The sequence below is a fragment of the Nerophis lumbriciformis genome, linkage group LG22 (assembly GCF_033978685.3).
Source record: "Nerophis lumbriciformis linkage group LG22, RoL_Nlum_v2.1, whole genome shotgun sequence".
Classification (NCBI taxonomy): Eukaryota; Metazoa; Chordata; class Actinopteri; order Syngnathiformes; family Syngnathidae; genus Nerophis; species Nerophis lumbriciformis.
The window spans coordinates 9,618,836-9,636,629 of record NC_084569.2 but is presented as its reverse complement, the minus strand read 5'-3'; the positions used below and the strand labels follow the sequence as shown (position 1 = coordinate 9,636,629).

The 17,794-nt window shown below is 38.3% G+C and overlaps 1 protein-coding gene across 6 annotated transcripts in view; it reads right to left on the bottom strand.

Annotated features, from left to right (window-relative positions):
- The window catches only part of septin9a (septin 9a), a 194,462-nt gene that overhangs the window by 34,938 nt on the left and 141,730 nt on the right, over positions 1 to 17,794 (bottom strand). Inside the window, exon 1 of one of the 6 annotated variants that reach the window (XM_061974302.1) lies at positions 8,582 to 8,686. The exons of the other annotated variants lie outside the window; for them this stretch is intronic. The gene's annotated coding sequence lies outside the window, so the exon portion shown is untranslated. Of the gene's footprint in view, positions 1 to 8,581; positions 8,687 to 17,794 lie in introns of those variants that run through there. 6 annotated transcript variants of the gene reach the window in all.

Genomic DNA, 17,794 nt, shown 5'->3' with positions numbered 1-17,794 from the left:
TAGGGTCCAATAAGCCCAAATAGCAAGAGAAATAAAAAAAGCATGTAAACAAACAGCTTGGGCCTTAAGAGGTTAAATGGGTTTACCAAATGACTAAAATCACCAAGGAAGCGGTTTTCTAAAGGTTTGAGGAAGACACCACTAGCTATTATTTGCAAGCAGCTCACAGACGAGGGACTGACAAACAAGATAAGACAGACTAGTGGTGGGTCAGTGTTCAGGGGTCAAAGTGTATCAGTGGAATGGTTGGCTGACAGCAGGCAGACTGGCCACAAGGTATCTAACCTCTGTGATGTTTAACATGTGACAAGCATTTGCATTACCGAGCACATCAAAGTTATGACTTGCAGAATGGGCCCAGAAGGACAAACTGGAAGGAAGGTTGACATGGCCCAGACGTACACAAAAAGGCTTACAGTGACCTTTTCAGCATCCTCTGAAAGACCAGTGTCTGCTCTCGCCTGCCAGTGCACCGGGGGCGCCTTTCAATGGCTCTGCGTGCACACAGGAATGTGTGCACGCACGCTGGTGAGGCAAGCCAGAGGCCGGTGACTTTTCAAAAAACTGTGAAGAGCGGCTGCTGTTTTCCATCGTATTGATGGTCAGAAAGTCATATCAAATACTGACCGGGTCGAGCCGAGACAACAGAGGCTTGAGAATTGTACACAAATGATTAAACATACAATGTTCAAGAGCGCCCTGCGATGAGGTGGCGATTTGTCCAGGGTGTACCCCGCCTTCCGCCCGATTGTAGCTGAGATAGGCTCCAGCGCCCCCCGCGACCCCATAAGGAAATAAGCGGTAGAAAATGAATGGATGGATGGATGTTCAAGAGCCTTAAAGAGCTACTTTCCATCTCAGATTCAGTGAGGGTGGGGCCATAGTCCTCAGGCGGCAGTAAAAGGGCATGCATGTGAAAGTTACACTTACAATTGACAACATGACAATATTACAAGCAATGTAATACTGTAATACAAAAAGAGATACCGTATTTTTCGGATTATAAGTCGCTCCGGAGGAAAATGCATAATAAAAAAAGGAAAAAATATATATAAGTCGCACTAGAGTATAAGTCGCATTTTTTGGGGAAATGTATTTGATAAAATCCAACACCAAGAATAGACATTTGAAAGGCAATTTAAAATAAATAAAGAATAAATTAAATTAAAAAGTCATAAATTTGACTTTTTGAAAGAGATACCGATAATTTTGAAACCGATACCGATAATTTCTGATTTTACATTTTAAAGCATTTATCGGCAGATTATTTTTTTATTTAACCAGGTCGATAATATCGACAGTCCGATATTATTTGACATCTCTAGTTTTGATGTTTTACAGTGTGACGTCATACCGTATTTTCCGTACTCTAAGGCGCACTTAAAATCCTTTTTTTCCCTCAAAACTCGACAGTGCGCCTTATAACCCGGTGCGCCTAATGTACGGCATAATTCTGGTTGTGCTTACTGACCTCGAAGCTATTTCATTTGGTACATGGTGTAATAAGTGTGACCAGTAGATGGCAGTCATACATAAGATACGTGTAGACTGCAATATGATGGCAGTAAACAACACCAAAACTTTAAATGTTCCATTGAGAATATAGAACATTACACACGGCGCTCAGAAATCTGTCAAAATGTTTTTAGTACGACTTCGGTAAGCTATGAAGCCACACCGCTTGATGGATTGTCGGCGCATTAAACATACAAGTATTACCGTATTTTTCGGAGTATAAGTCGCTCCAGAGTATAAGTCACACCGGCCGAAAATTCATAATAAAGAAGGAAAAAAAAAACATATAAGTCGCACTGGAGTATAAGTCGCATTTTTTTGGGAAATGTATTTGATAAAAGCCAACACCAAGAATAGACATTTGAAAGGCAATTTAAAATAAATAAAGAATAGTGAACAACAGGCTGAATAAGTGTACATTATATGAGGCATAAATAACCAACTGAGAACGTGCCTGGTATGTTAACGTAACATATTATGGTAAGAGTCATTCAAATAACTATAACATATAGAACATGCTATACGTTTACCAAACAATCTGTCACTCCTAATCGCTAAATCCCATGAAATCTTCTTCCTCTGTGTCGCTTCTAAACAACTCTGCCAACTCCAAAGGTAGACAATGCACCGCTTCCTCTTCTTATCAGTACGTCTAGTCTCTTACGTGAATGAGATAAATAATCCATGTATCCATTTTCTACCGCTTATTCCCTACGGGGTCGCGGGGGGTGCTGGAGCCTATCTCAGCTACAATCGGGCGGAGGGCGGGGTACACCCAGGACAAGTCGCCACCTCATTACAGGGCCAACACAGATAGACAGACAACATTCACACTCACATTCACATATTATTTGATATGTTACGGTAATGTGTTAATAATTTCACACATAAGTCGCTCCAGAGTATAAATCGCACCCCCGGCCAAGCTACGAAAAAAACTGCGATTTATAATCCGAACAATATGGTACTCTAAACCAGGGGTGTCAAACACATTTTATATCGGGGGCCACATGGAGAAAAATCTACTCCCAAGTAGGGCTGGGCGATATATATCGAATATGCTCGATATATCGCGGGTTTGTCTGTGTCTCATAATTACGTCTGTCAGCTGGAACAAAAAATACAGATAACAGTATCATTAGTCCAGCATCTTCACGGTCCTAATGGACCGACCCAATTAGGAAACGATATCAAAAAATACCGGTACTCTGTATACATCCCTACTGTGGAGTGTTGTTCCTAGTACCAAAAAATACCGGTACTCGTATACATCCCTGCTGTGGAGTGGCGTTCCTACTAGGGCTGGGCGATATATCGATATACTCGATATATTGCGGGTTTGTCTATATCGTGATATTCGAGTATGCGTTCTCACGCAGTTGCTTTTAGCTGCGGGCATTACACTACAGGCTCTTCTCACTCTTTCTTGTCTCTGCTTCTCACAGAGACGTAAAACAAGTGCACATTCTTACATATGTCACATACTGTCTGGGTAAAGTTAGCTGTGGTGCTAGCGGTGCAGTGCGAGTGATAATACGAGAGAATGAAACCGCAAATCTGGTAACAAATGAATGAAAAATTACTTCCAAGAAAAACAGCACGGGGTCCATCGTCTGGCGGTGGTTTGGCTTCAAGCGGGAAGATGTCGAACAGACAACTGTAATATGTCAAGTATGCGGCAAAAGCCTTGCTACAAAAAGTAGCATTACTGCTAATTTGTAGCATCATTTGAAAAGTCACCCGCTGGAGAATGAAGAGTGCTTGAAACTCCGCATGTCAACATCTCCGGCCGGTGCCACACCCACAAAATGCCCAAGCAACCATTTCCAGATCGTATGAAAAAAATAGTCAAGAACAGAAGGAGATAACGTTTTCAGAAACCTACCACATAGCTAAGGACATACACTATTTGATTTCCTATTATGCAGCCCATTTTTATTTGAAATATCTTGTATGACATCATGCACAAAAGTGCACTTTATTTGTTTTAAACTATTGTAGTGGCGTTCTGTACAAAAGTGCACTTTAATTTAGTATCTTAGTGACATCATGCACAAAAGTGCACTCATAGCTTGTTTTAAAATGTCTCTGACAATCTTGCACTTTCTGTTTTGGAAATGACATGAATGTTTGTGCCACTGCTTAATAACTGTTTAATAAATACACTTTTGGTCAATTGACTTAGTTGTGATTTCCCTTTCTGCATGAAAAGTTTAAATGAGCATATATTAATGCAGCATGAAGAAGAATGTTTTAATGTAGACACATAGAATCATCATACTGCTGTGATTATATGCATCAAGTGTTCATTCAAGGCTAAGGCAAAATATGGAAATATATATCGTGTATTGTGACATGGCCTAAAAATATCGAGATATTAATAAAAGGCGGTAAAGCCCAGCCCTACTCCCAAGTGGGCCGGACTGATAAAATCACGGCACGATAACTTAAAAATAAAGACAACTTCAGATTGTTTTCTTAGTTTAAAAATAGAACAAGCACAAATGTACTTTTTTTTTTTTTTTTTACACTTACATGTTGCGGTTAATAACTTATTTGTCTTTATTTATATTTTCTGAATAAATTATGTGATAATGTTCATCAGTCAACTCATTGGCGTCAATTTTCAATCTATCAAGATGAAAAAATGGTATCAAGATCAAATTACGGGATGTTTATGTAGTTTGATAATTTTCCTCGACTGATGTACTAACATCATGTGGTTTATTTTGTACATATGTAGCATCATCTACAAAGATACAAAGAATTGCTATTGCGACATCCAGTGGACACATTTAGAACAGCAGTTTCATTCATTAAAAAATGTCAGGTTAATTTCTATACTTAGCAAACTCATCCTGCGGGCCGAATAAAACCTGTTCGCGGACAGGCCGTACGTTTGACACCCCTGCTCTAAACATTCTCAAAATGCTTTGTGGAAGTCATGTTAGCATACAGATTACTTCAAAGTTTTTTAATCATTAGACCAATAGTCAATGACTTATGGCCATTAGTTGCTAAGTCCCACCCATGCTCCTGCAAAGATTGTTTCTTTTTTAACTAAGCTTGCTCACATTTTACACACAATCACTAAAGATGCGTACCAAATTTAGTAGTGAATGGCAATATACTTATACATGACTACACATGGTATTTTGATTTTTGTACACATCAATTTTCAAATGATTATTTTTAATTTATGAAACATTCTGCCCAAGTAATGTTATGCTGTCTCGGTTATCGCACGGCCAAACACTGCGGGTAACAAAATAGTCTATTTGACCGCGAATCATTCAGCCTAGAGATGTCCCGATCCGATATTTGGATCGGATTGGCCGCCGATATTTGCAAAAAAATGCGTATCGGCAAGGCATGGGAAAATGCCGATCCAGATCCAGTTAAAAAAACAACTCTGCTCCGTGTTTTCCAACGCACCTATTTAAATAGTACATTCCACTTTTCTGCTGCTCCCTAATTTCCGTTCCGCATTTTCCAGCACACCTTCAACACATCCACAGGTCTGTGGATTCTCACGCAGTTGCTTTTAGCTGCTGGCATTACACGACAGGCTCTTCTCACTCTTTTCTGTGTCTGTGCTTCTCACAGACAGCAAGCGCACCTTCTTACACACGTCACACACTGTCACGTCATACGTCACATACGTATACGTCCTCCCCGAGCAGAGAGGTAGCAGCATGGCTAACGTTAGCTGTGATGCTAGCGCAGCCATGTGACCAACGTTCTCTCTAAGGTGCGCGCTTGTGCAATTGCGCACTGTTTAAAGGTCCTCTGCACATAGCAATTATATGCCACGCACAAAATCAAATAAAAAAATAAGCGCATAACAATTTTCGACACACGGACACGACAGAGAAAACAGTTTTCGTCATCATTGTTCAAATATTATAACGTCTGTCGAGACGCTTATCTCCGTTCGGTGCCACACGTCCACACCATCAAAATGCCGAGGCAAAAATTTCCACATCAACACCGTATGAAAAAATTAGTGATTTTTTTAGTTGTGATCTCCTTCTCTGCATGAAAGTTTAAAAGTAGCATATATTAATGCAGTATGAAGAAGAATGTTTTAATGTAGACATGCAAGCCTTGAAAGAAAATGTTGAAAATCAAGACTACATTTCCTGCAAATGGGTGCATTTCTATCCTATATTTTAACTTTAGATTTATTCTCATATCAAACTCTTTTGGCTGTCTTTTTGACACTTACATCCGGCGCCCCCCTCCACACCCTGGATTATAAATAATGTAAATAATTCAATGTGATTATCTTGTGTGATGACTGTATTATGATGATAGTATATATCTGATAGTATATATCTGTATCATGAATCAATTTAAGTGGACCCCGATTTAAACAAGTTGAAAAACTTATTCGGGTGTTACCATTTAGTGGTCAATTGTACGGAATATGTACTTCACTGTGCAACCTACTAATAAAAGTCTCAATCAATCAATCAAAACACATAGAATCATCATACTGCTGTGATTATATGCATCAAGTGTTCATTCAAGGCTAAGGCAAAATATCGAGATATATATCGTGTATCGCAATATGGCCTTAAAATATCGCAATATTAAAAAAAGGCCATATCGCCCAGCCCTAGTTCAATGATGCCATTTCTGTTTGTCATGTATAATTTTGTCTATTTTGTGTTTATCCTTGAATAAACAGGTCAGTTTCTTGTTACCAACCATTGTGTATTATTCAAACTTACCTAATTCAGCTGGCTAGTTGTTATCAAGAGTACTAAAACCCTTTTCAACATGATTCTGACAACTAAGTAGGCTAAATAACTTTAAACTTTAATACATGCTCGGATAGGCCATTATCGGTATCGGTCAGTATCGGAAGTGCAAAAACAATATCGGTATCGGATCGGAAGTGCAAAAACCTGGATCGGGACATCCCTAATTCAGCACCAAAAAAAGAATCTCCCCGGGTTGTGACTGGCACATGTGCTATTTTTAAATGAAGTTTGACTCCAAAATAACCCAACACGGGACCAAAGACAGTTGTAAGTGCCACCCCTTTGATAAGAAGGTGCAAAAGACACTATAGAATTTAAGAAAGAACGAAGGTACCGTCCACTTCTTGTCCTCTTCGCCAAATACAATCTTCAATAAAGTGATGTTAAATGTTCATGTATCCATTCAATTTTTCATTTATATGTATTTAATGTTATTTGCGTGATATACCATAAATATTCTCTTTAAAATGTGTTTAGTGTTAACGCGGGGGTCAGCAACCCGCGGCTCTTAATATATTTTTTGTTTTAGTGAAGTGAAGTGAATTATATTTATATAGCGCTTTTCTCTAGTGATTCAAAGCGCTGTACATAGTGAAACCCAATATCTAAGTTATATTTAAACCAGTGTGGGTGGCACTGGGAGCAGGTGGGTGAAGTGTCTTTTGCAGGGGGTCCCCAAACGGGACGAGTTTGCTACATATAAAAATTAACCTGACATTTTTGAATGAAACTGCTGTTCTAAATGTGTCCACTAGATGTCGCAATAGCAATTATTCGTATCTTTGTAGATGATGCTACATATGTACAAAATAAACCACATGATGTTAGTACATCAGTCGAGGAAAATGATCAAACTACATAAATAATAGGGGTGTAGGAAAAAATCGATTCGAAATCAAATCGCCATTCTCACGTTGTACGATTCAGTATCGATTCTCATTTTTCAAAAATCGATTTTTAAATTATCATTTTTTTTTTTTATCAATCAATCCAACAAAACAATACACAGCAATACCATAACAATGCAATCCAGTTCTAAAACCAAACCCGCAACAGAGCAATTGAGATGAGACACAAACACGACACAGAACAATCCAAAAGTAGTGAAACAAAAATTAATATTATCAACAACAGTATCAATATTAGTAACCATTTCAACATAGCAGTAATTAAAAATCCCCCATTGACATTATAAAAAAAAATAAAAATAAAAAGCTCATAAGCTTGACAACACACTGTGTCCAATATTTTCACAAAAGATAAAATAAGTCATATTTTTGGTTCATTTAATAGTTAAAACAAATTTACATTATTGCAATCAGTTGAAAAAACATTGTCCTTTACAATTATAAAAGGTTTTTACTAAAATCTACTACTCTGCTTGCATGTCCGCAGACTGGGGTAGATCCTGCTGAAATCCTATGTATTGAATGAATAGAGAATTGTTTTGAATCGGGAAAATATCGTTTTTGAATCGAAATCGAAAAAAATCGATTTATAATCGAATCGTGACCCCAAGAATCGATATTGAATCGAATCGTGGGACACCCAAACATTCGCAGCCTTAATTAATAACATACTGTAATTTGATTTGGATGTAACTTTTTTATCTTTATAGACTGAAAATTAACACCAATGAGTTGACTGATGAACATTATCACATAATTTATTCAGAAAATATAAAAAAAACGACAAATAAAGATAGAATACTATTAATCGCAACATGTAACCCAACAACATTATGATTTGTACAATTTCAGAATGTGCTTGTTCTATTTTTAAACAAAGAAAACAATCTGAAGTTGTCTTTATTTTTAAGTTATCGTGCCGTGATTTTACCAGTCCTTCCCACTTGGGAGTAGATTTTTCTCCATGTGGCCCCTGATCTAAGATGAGTCTACATAATGTATTTGAAAACAGACTTTGATGTGAAAAACTAAGTGTGCAAGTCAACAAAGAGACTTACACAGCCCTGTGCAGCTATGTATTACTTGTTAGGTGATCTGGTAACTGATCACCATGAGAACAGAAGCAAGAGTGTTTGGAATGTCTCGGTATAAGAAGCTATATATTTGTGCACAGCCTGCTTATAAAAATGTTCACTCAACAAACATTTAGAGGATGTATGCAAAACGCCCGTTATGGAAATCATGTACACAAGGAAAACACACCAAACCTGAATGCAATGATAAGCTTACACGTCTTTTCCATACAGACGTCAAAAACACAATACCTTGCAGGAAGCGTACACAACACAAACATTGAAAAGCCTTTCTTACATGCACACCACGTCTTACCGTATGTTTCGCAGAGTGTGTGGGAAAGAGTTGTCCCTAGTGCGGCGTGCTAGTAAAAAGGCCAAACTCTACTGTTGCTCTGAAAGCTGCCCGCTGGCCCCTCCCACCCGGGCTTGTCATGTGAACTGGGACGCAGTGCAGCGGGAGACGCCCACTTCCGTTAGCTAGCTAGCCCCCCCCCCCCCGAACTTCGAAGGGGGAAAATGACACCAACTTCAACTGCGTGGCTTTAGATGAACTACCTTTGAAATAAGCAGGGTGATTAGGACAAATCGAGAGAGAGAGCTGATGCATCAACAGACTGCAGTCTTTGGACTAAAATTTACAACACAAAGTTGCATTATTGACCCTTATTTTTTATCCCTGCACTGCAAAAAGTCAGTGTTCAAAAACAAGGGAAAAAAATACAAAAATTAGGGGTATTTTACTTAGGGATGTCCCGATCCAGCTTTTTGCACTTCCGATCTGATACCGATACTGACCGATACTGGCCTATCGAGCATGTATTAAAGTTTAAAGTTATTTAGCCTACTTAGTTGTCAGAATCATGTTGAAAAGGGTTTTAGTACTCTTGATAACAACTAGCCAGCTGATTTAGGGGAGTTTGAATAATATACAATGGTTGGTAACAAGAAACTGACCTGTTTATTCAATGATAAACACAAAATAGACAAAATTATACATGACAAACAGAAATGGCATCATTGAACTAGGGCTGGGTGATATGGCCTTTTTTTAATATTGCGATATTTTAAGGCCATATTGCGATACACAATATATATCTCGATATTTTGCCTTAGCCTTGAATGAACACTTGATGCATATAATCACATCAGTATGATGATTCTATGTGTTTTGATTGATTGATTGATTGAGACTTTTATTAGTAGGTTGCACAGTGAAGTACATATTCCGTACAATTGACCACTAAATGGTAACACCTGAATAAGTTTTTCAACTTGTTTAAGTCGGGGTCCACTTAAATTGATTCATGATACAGATATATACTATCAGATATATACTATCATAATACAGTCATCACACAAGATAATCACATTGAATTATTTACATTATTTATAATCCAGGGTGTGGAGGGGGGCGCCGGATGTAAGTGTCAAAAAGACAGCCAAAAGAGTTTGATATGAGAATAAATCTAAAGTTAAAATATAGGGTAGAAATGCACCCATTTGCAGGAAATGTAGTCTTGATTTTCAAAATTTTCTTTCAAGGCTTGCATGTCTACATTAAAACATTCTTCTTCATACTGCATTAATATATGCTACTTTTAAACTTTCATGCAGAGAAGGAAATCACAACTAAAAAATCACTAATTTTTTCATACGGTGTTGATGTGGAAATTTTTGCCTCGGCATTTTGATGGTGTGGACGTGTGGCACCGAATGGAGATAAGCGTCTCGACAGACGTCACAATATTTGAACAATGATGACGAAAACTGTTTTTACTGTCGTGTCCGTGTGTCGAAAATTGTTATGCGCTTATTTTTTTTATTTGATTTTGTGCGTGGCATAGATTTGCTATGCGCAGAGGACGCTTAAACAGTGCGCAATTGCACAGGCGAGCACCTTAGAGGGAGCCTTGCTCGCACGGCTGCGATAGCATCACAGCTAACGTTAGCCATGCTGCTACCTCTCTGCTGGGAGAGGGCGTATACGTATGTGACGTATGTCGTGACAGTATGTGACGTGTGACGTGACAGTATGTGACGTGTGACGTGACAGTATGTGACGTGTGTAAGAAGGTGCACTTGCTGTCTGTGAGAGGGAGACACAGAAAAGAGTGAGAAGAACCTGTCGTGAAATGCCAGCAGCTAAAAGCAACTGCGTGAGAATTCACAGACCTGTGGATGTGTTGAAGGTGTGCTGGAAAATGTGGAACGGAATTTAGGGAGCAGCAGAAAAGTGGAATGTATTATTTAAATCGGTGCGTTGGAAAACACGGACCGGAGTTGTTTTTTTTAAACTGGATCTGGATCGGCATTTTCCCATGCCTTGCCGATACGCAATTTTTGGCAAATATCGGCAGCTGATCCGATCCAAATATCGGATCGGGACATCCCTAATTTATCTGCCAATAGAACAAGAAAATTTGGCTTGTCAAGACTTTCCAAAACAAGTAAAATTAGCTAACCTGAAAACCACAACACCACCATCACTGTTTAGTTCTCCAAAAATATAGATTATTAAATGTAGCTAACATTCAAAGATTAGCATCAATACGAATGGCCCATCGAATCCTAAATAACACTGCACCAGCGCCACTTAAGCACTTTGTCCAGTTTACATCGGCTGTAACAACTAGAAACACACAAGCCTCCACCAGGGGGCAGTGTATCATACCCAGATGAAAAACATCTTTTGCACAATCAGCCTTTTCATATAAAGCCATAAAGGAATGGAACGACCTCACAACAAACTTGAAAAGTCTAACAGATTACTCTTCATTCACAATTGAAGTTAAAAAGTGAGTTTGGAGCAAACAAAGTTGCTCACACGGTCACTAAGGTGGGCACCTTGTTTGACATGTCAACTTAATGTGTATTATATTTATCCATGAGAGCATTTTTGTTGTAAATTGTGAGGTGTGTCTGTTAAAATCATGGTTGTTTTTACAAATGATGACAGATGTGAACAAGAGCATGTATTGTCTTTGTGTGATGATGTAAATGAGGTATGGTTGTATTGTATATTAAGTATGTGTCCATGAAAGGGCATTTTATGACTTTTTTTAAAAATACTTGTGTATAATTTTATTGTCATAATTCTATTGCATGATTTGTGTATCCCTTTAAAGGGGAACATTATCACAATTTCAGAATGGTTAAAACCATTAAAAATCAGTTCCCAGTGGCTTATTATATTTTTTGAAGTTTTTTTCAAAATTTTACCCATCACGCAATATCCCTAAAAAAAGTTTCAAAGTGCCTGATTTTAACCATCGTTATATACACCCGTCCATTTTCCTGTGACGTCACATAGTGAAGCCAACACAAACAAACATGGCGGAAAGAACAGCAAGCTATAGCGACATTAGCTCGGATTCAGACTCGGATTTCAGCGGCTTAAGCGATTCAACAGATTACGAATGTATTGAAACGGATGGTTGTAGTGTGGAGGCAGGTAGCGAAAACGAAATTGAAGAAGAAACCGAAGCTATTGAGCCATATCGGTTTGAACCGTATGCAAGCGAAACCGACGAAAACGACACGACAGCCAGCGACACGGGAGAAAGCGAGGACGAATTCGGCGATCGCCTTCTAACCAACGATTGGTATGTGTTTGTTTGGCATTAAAGGAAACTAACAAATATGAACTAGGTTTACAGCATATAAAATACATTTGGCAACAACATGCACTTTGAGAGTGAAAACAGCCCAATTTTCATCAATTAATATATTCTGGAGACATACCCTCATCCGCGCTCTTTTCCTGAAAGCTGATCTGTCCAGTTTTGGAGTTGATGTCAGCAGGCCAGGGAAACTAGGGTTTAGCTCGCTCGTCTGCGGGAACAAACTGCCGCCATTGCTTGCCGTGCTAGCGAGGTCCTTTGTCCCTGAATTGCTCACACACTCCGGCAGATTCAATGGGGGTCTGGCGGCAGATTTCTTTGACTTTATCGTTGGAAATGCATCTGCTTTGAGTGTCGCAGGATATCCACACATTCTTGCCATCTCTGTCGTAGCATAGCTTTCGTCGGTAAAGTGTGCGGAACAAACGTCCAATTTCTTGCCACTTTCGCAGCTTTGGGCCACTTGAATCTGTCCCTGTTCGTGTTGTTACACCCACCGACAACACACCGACGAGGCATGATGTCGCCATGGTACGGAAAACAGTCGAAAAAACGGAAAATAACAGAGCTGATTTGACTCGGTGTTTGAGAAAATGGCGGATTGCTTCCCGATGTGACGCCACGTTGTGACGTCATCGCTCCGAGAGCGAATATTAGAAAGGCGTTTAATTCACCAAAATTCACCCATTTAGAGTTCGGAAATCGGTTAAAAAAATATATGGTCTTTTTCTGCAACATCAAGGTATATATTGACGCTTACATAGGTCTGGTGATAATGTTCCCCTTTAATTTAGGTAGCCAGGGACTGCAGATGGAAATTAGCTATTTAGCTATGATCTGGTACAGATCATCTGTCTTTGAGCTTAATGTTTCTGTGCATTCTCCCTTCAAATAAAGACTAAACTAACCTCAATGAACCCCAAAATAAGTATATTCTCACTAATAACAACTGTACTTTTCTTGATAGAAAAAACAAATATGAGACCTTGTTGCTCAGTATGTTGAAAAATATTCTTAAATTAAGTAAATGCTAGTGCCATTATCTTGACATAATGATATGCGCATTACATTTCTTGAAACCAGCAAACTTATACTAAAAACTAGTTTATTGTTCTTAATGGAAAGGCAACAAGGCAACCGCTTGTTACTCTCGGGGGTCTACGAGCCGCTCAGGCAAATCATATTGTCTAAAAAGGCATTTTCCCATCAATAACATGACATCATCGCACCAAGTGAGTGCTCTTTCAGTCAATTAGTGCGCAAGGAATATATATATATATATATATATATTTATATATATACACATACACACACACATATATACAGCCAATTTTTTTTTAATTGTAATTTTGAAGAATTTATCTGAATGTGCATGAACTATTTCTGTTCAAAATTGTTTGAAATGTCACATGTTTAAATATTAACTGTCAGTTTACTGTACTGTGCCAACTGTACTACTATAAGAGTACATATTTTCTATTGTTTCATTGAAAATAAAACAGTAAAGTCCATTTGACTGTCATCTGTTTTAATTATGAGACACAATTGTGTCAAAATCATGATTTTTTTATTTCATGCTTGAAATAAGAAATTATTATTTAAAAAAAGCAGTTTTATACTTGTGAGTGTTGATGACACAGCTTTGCAACAGTTGATATTCTAATTTCAAGCATGTTTTACTCAATATAGGTCATCAAATCTCAGCAACAAGCTGTAATATCTTACTGAGATCATTTAGGACCAAAACACTTAAAACAAGTAAAACACTCTAACATAAAATCTGCTTAGTGAGAAGAATTATCTTATCAGACTGAAAATAAGCAAATATCACCCTTATTTGAGAGATTTAATCTTACTTAGATTTCAGTTTTTGCAGTGTGGGCTCTGCATTCATCACATCCCTCTCATTCACTACCATCTCCTGTGGGTGTAATGGGACGCATATAACTCCTGGGTATACTTCCTGTCGCTGACTTAATATGTACCGTATGGATATTCTATTCTGTTGCTTGAATTCCAACATGTGACTTCCTGTCGGAAATGAAAAAAAGCGGTGGTCAAGCTCGCCAAGATGGCTCTTGTACAGCACACACTATGAGTACGTAAGGGGCCTAGATAGAGATGTCAGATAATGGCTTTTTTGCCAATACCCCGATATTGTCCAACTCTTAATTACCGATTCCGATATCAACCGATACCGATATATACAGTCATGGAATCAACAAATTATTATGCCTAATTTTGTTGTGATGCCCCGCTGGATGCATTAAACAATGTAACAAGGTTTTCCAAAATAAATCAACTCAAGTTATGGAAAAACAAATGCCAACATGGCACTGCCATATTTATTTTGCCCACCTCAACCTCCTCATGCTCTCTCAGGGAGAGCACGTCCCAAATTCCAAGCTGCTGTTTTGAGGCATGTTAAAAAAAATAATGCACTTTGTGACTTCAATAATAAATATGGCAGTGCCATGTTGGCATTTTTTTCCATAACTTGAGTTGATTTATTTTGGAAAACCTTGTTACATTGTTTAATGCATCCAGTGGGGCATCACAACAAAATTAGGCATAATAATGTGTTAATTCCACGACTGTATATATCTGTATCGGTTGATATCGGAATCGGTAATTAAGAGTTGGGCAATATCGGAATACCGGCAAAAAAGCCATTATCGGACATCTCTAATTTCAAGTACATTTATTTCAAATATCATCCCTGTACGACGAGTGTAGCTATAAATGCTTCACTAGACACCGGGATCATGACAGTGTATGTGTAAAAAAATGGTCTATGGTTGACAAAGGCTTCATTATGCCCGGTCATTAACCATTAAGACGGTCATCTTGACTTTAAACAAACTACACACAAGTGAATAACGGCATACTTAGTCAACAGCCATACATGTCACACTAAGGGTGGCCGTATGAACAACGCCAACACTGTCATAAACATGTGCCATATAGTGAAACTAGAGATGTCCGATAATGGCTTTTTTGCCGATATCCGATATTATCCAACTCTTGATTACCGATACCGATATCGATATATACAGTCATGGAATTAACACATTATTATGCCTAATTTTGTTGTGATGCCCCGCTGGATGCATTAAACCAGTGGTTCTCAAATGGGGGTACGCGTACCCCTGGGGGTACTTGAAGGTATGCCAAGGGGTACGAGAGATTTTTTTTTAAATGTCTGTCAAAAAGAACTGTGAAAAGAAATCCAACAATGCAATATTCAGTGTTGACAGCTAGATTTTTTTGTGGACATGTTCCATAAATATTGATGTTAAAGATTTCTTTTTTTGTGAAGAAATGTTTAGAATTAAGTTCATGAATCCAGATGGATCTCTATTACAATCCCCAAAGAGGGCACTTTAAGTTGATGATTACTTCTATGTGTAGAAATCTTTATTTATAATTGAATCACTTGTTTATTTTTCAACAAGTTTTTAGTTATTTTTATATCTTCTTTTCGAAATAGTTCAAGAAAGACCACAACAAATGAGCAATATTTTGCACTGTTATACAATTTAATAAATCAGAAACTGATGACATAGTGCTGTATTTTACTTCCTTATCTTTTTTTTTCAACCAAAAATGCTTTGCTCTGATATGGGGTACTTGAATTCAAAAAAATGTTCACAGGGGGTACATCACTGAAAAAAGGTTGAGAACCACTGCATTAAACAATGTAACAAGGTTTTCCAAAATAAGAGAACAACTTCAACTCAAGTTATGGAAAAAAACGCCAACATGGCACTGCCATATTTATTATTGAAGTCACAAAGTGCTTTTTTTTTTTTTTAACATGCCTCAAAACAGCAGCTTGGAATTTGGGACATGCTCTCCCTGAGAAGCATGAGGAAGTTGAGGTGGGCGGGGTTGAGGTGGCGGGGGGGGGGGGGGTGTATATTGTAGCGTCCCGGAAGAGTTAGTGCTGCAAGGGGTTCTGGGTATTTGTTCTGTTGTGTTACGGTGTGGATGTTCTCCTGAAATGTGTTTGTCATTCTTGTTTGGTGTGGGTTCACAGTGTGGCGCATATTTGTAACAGTGTTAAAGTTGTCTATATGGCCACCCTCAGTGTCACTTGTATGGCTGTTGACCAAGTGGAATTCACTTGTGTGTGTGAAAAGCCGTAGATATTATGTGATTGGGCCGGGACGCAAAGGCTGTGCCTTTAAGGTTTATTGGCGCTCTGTACTTCTCCCTACGTCCGTGTACCACTCCATACTGCGGCCGGCGTTTTAGTCATAAATTTTACTTTTTGAAACCCATACCGATAATTTCCGATATTACATTTAAAAGCATTTATCGGCCGATAATATCGGCAGTCCGATATTATCGGACATCTCAAGGCCTAGATCTTCCTGCAAAAAGCAGGTATGAGCAAAAAATTCAATGCAATTAAATAAATCCCTATACTTTATCAAAAAAATATTTGTCGAGTGATAGCAAGGATTATCCGTTGGTGGAGTTCCCCCACACATATTGAACTATCTTATGCAAAACAATATCTAGTCGATACTACTATGATTACATTGATATTAGGGATGTCCCGATCCAGGTTTTTGCACTTCCGATCCGATAGATATTGTTTTTGCATTTCCGATCCGATACCGATACTGGCCTATCCGAGCATGTATTCAAGTTTAAAGTTATTTAGCCTACTTAGTTGTCAGAATCATGTTGAAAAGGGTTTTAGTACTCTTGATAACAACTAGCCAGCTGAATTAGGGGAGTTTGAATAATACACAATGGTTGGTAACAAGAAACTGACCTGTTTATTCAAGGATAAACACAAAATAGACAAAATTATACATGACAAACAGAAATGGCATCATTGAAACTAGGGCTGGGTGATATGGCCTTTTTTTAATATTGTGATATTTTAAGGCCATATTGCGATACACAATATATATCTCGATATTTTGCCTTAGCCTTGAATGAACACTTGATGCATATAATCACAGCAGTATGATGATTCTATGTGTTTTGATTGATTGATTGAGACTTTTATTAGTAGGTTGCACAGTGAAGTACATATTCCGTACAATTGACCACTAAATGGTAACACCCCAATAAGTTTTTCAACTTGTTTAAGTCGGGGTCCACTTAAATTATTTCATGATACAGATATATACTATCAGATATATACTATCATCATAATACAGTCATCACACAAGATAATCACATTGAATTATTTACATTATTTATAATCCAGGGTGTGGAGGGGGGCACCTGATGTAAGTGTCAAAAAGACAGCCAAAAGAGTTTGATATGAGAATAAATCTAAAGTTAAAATATAGGGTAGAAATGCACCCATTTGCAGGAAATGTAGTCTTGATTTTCAAAATGTTCTTTCAAGGATTGCATGTCTACATTAAAACATTCTTCTTCATACTGCATTAATATATGCTACTTTTAAACTTTCATGCAGAGAAGGAAATCACAACTAAAAAAAATCAAAAATTTTTTCATACGGTGTTGATGTGGAAATTTTTGCCTCAGCATTTTGATGGTGTGGACGTGTGGCACCGAATGGAGATAAGAGTCTCGACAGACGTTATAATATTTGAACAATGATGACGAAAACGGTTGTCTTTGTCGTGTCCGTGTGTCGAAAATTGTTATGCGCTTATTTTTTTTATTTGATTTTGTGCGTGGCATAGATTTGCCGTGCGCAGAGGACGCTTGAGCAGGCGTGCACCTTAGCGGCTGCGCTAGCATCACAGCTAAAGTTAGCCATGCCGCTACCTCGCTCTCTGCTGGGAGAGGACGTATACGTATGTGACGTATGTCGTGACAGTATGTGACGTGTGTAAGAAGGTGCGCTTGCTGTCTGTGAGAGGGAGACACAGGAAAGAGTGAGAAGAGCCTGCCGTGTAATGCCAGCAGCT